The sequence below is a fragment of the Brassica oleracea genome, chromosome C7, assembly GCF_000695525.1.
Source record: "Brassica oleracea var. oleracea cultivar TO1000 chromosome C7, BOL, whole genome shotgun sequence".
Lineage (NCBI taxonomy): Eukaryota > Viridiplantae > Streptophyta > Magnoliopsida > Brassicales > Brassicaceae > Brassica > Brassica oleracea.
The window spans coordinates 9,596,821-9,599,056 of NC_027754.1; positions in this window are offsets into that span (position 1 = coordinate 9,596,821).

Genomic DNA, 2,236 nt, shown 5'->3' on the forward strand with positions numbered 1-2,236 from the left:
AGGACCAAAACCTCTCTTTTCTTAATGAACTTAACTCCACGCCCCGTTTCCATTTGATCTAATCTGATTTGTTGAGTGCACTCATGTATGGACGTGGGTTCATGATCCTCATTCATTTCATAATGTCAAGTGCTACACTGCATAGAAATATATAATCAATGTCGACATTCTTTCTCTTGTTCCATTTGTGTCCCGGACATGACATAACTTATTGAGGTTTCATTATGACCTTCAGTACCCTGAACCTTGGCGTCCCAAGCCTCATTATTAGGCACCTTAGGTACAACCATGTTTATGGTTTCCTCATCCACGGCCGTGGCTTTTAAGTTTGTCCATCTTAGGATCGACCATGTCTAGGATTCCCTCGTCTACGGATTCATTAGCACCTTTCTTTAATATCTGAGGGATCTAATCTTTGGAACTTTATTGGTCTACCACGTTTCAAACGTGCCTTAGGCTCAGTAGCAACTTGATTGTGTCCTTCTTGAACATCAATTCGAATTTGGTGCATTTACAGCTGGTATATATGACTTAGTCATTCTATTCGGGTCAGTAACGGAATCTGGCAATTGTTTAAGCTAGCTTTTGTATAATCTTTTGGACTTCTAAATCTCATTCTTGAGTCCGAGGATCTTGCCAATATAAGGATGTATGATTCCATGTAATTTCTTTTACTTTTTTACCAGCTTATTACTTTCTCCCCCCTAATTCGTGTACATGGCCTCAAATTGATCACCCATATTTGGCTCAAGGTACTTAATAATCGTGGGAGAATCATATCTAACATATATCCCCATCGTCTTTTGAGGTCCCATCTTAGTTCTCTGTGGTGGAGTAATTTGTATATAGACGGCACATCCAAATGTCTTACGATGGGATATGTCTGGCTTTTGACCCGTTATCTACTCGATGGGGAATATCTATGCTTATTAAATGGCTTGATGCGTATTAACTTAGATGCATGTAAATTTCGTGTGGCCCAAGCTGTGACTGGGAGTTTTGACCTCATAAGTAATGGTCTAGCAATCAGCTATATGCGTTTAATAAAATATTTCGGTCAAGCTGTACTTGGTATGGACATGTATCACGGAATTGTCCACACTTATCCCCATGGACATACCATAATCATTTAAACGCTTGAGACATGTATTCACCAGTTTATTATTTACTTAGTCTTTTTGACTGGTAACTCTTTCTTTCTTTCAATGTGTGTCCATTTGTATATCAATTTTGCATCATGTTTGAACCAGGATGGCCAATCCGGTTATGCCATAAAGTGAATATTTTTCGGAGGCATTTAGCCTCTATCATCCTGATCTTGGCATAGTAAAGACCAGTAGAGAATGCAGATATAGTTTCGACCATTTTTCTATGGTCTTGGGCGAATTTTATATATCTAAAAGGAACCTTTTATTTCCTTTGCCCATTGTTTCAATATGGAAACCACTCTTATATCTTTTAAACTCAATGGGCTTCTATGAGTGAATATAAATCATTAAATTTCTTTAGTCTGGTCGTAGCTTATCATGAGAATGGCTATACCCGTAACTATATTTCTTATAAACTTATATATTTGAAAAAAAAATCACTCATTCCTTTTATTAAGTTCGGAGCAAACAAAGCAATAAAATAAATTCAAAGTGATAAAACAAAGCAAGTATAAAAGCAAAACAAACACATAAGTCGAAATCAACATTATTCGTTTAGGCAATCAGAAGCTTCATATTCCGTAGGATCATCTCTTTCATAATCAAAATCATCTTTACCATCTTTATATACCAAATGGGTTTCAAGATTCTTCCCTTTCAGACTCTCTTGATAGAGGTCACAAAGATGTTTGGGAGTCCTACATATCTTAGCCCAATGGTTCCCCATTCCACATCTATGACACACTGATTTGGTCGAGCTTTGTGGTTTAAAGGATATACCACGGTCTCTGCCTCGGCCATGGTATTAAATTAGGTTGATACCCACGGCCTTTGCCATAGTGGTTCCCATAGCCAAATGTATAATAGCGGCCATGGCCACGTCCTTTCTACCCTCCACGGCCATGGCCGTGTGGTCTATCATCCTGGACGTGGTTAGATTCTTTGGATTCTTTCTTTTCCTTTGCGGTCTTATTGGCTTCAGGTAATGAGGTTGATCCAGGATGTCTCAATTCATTGTTTCTCATAAGTATTGGAGGCTTAGCTCGCAATAGACTCATCCACGGACTTGTAGTCCTGGATTCTGAGAT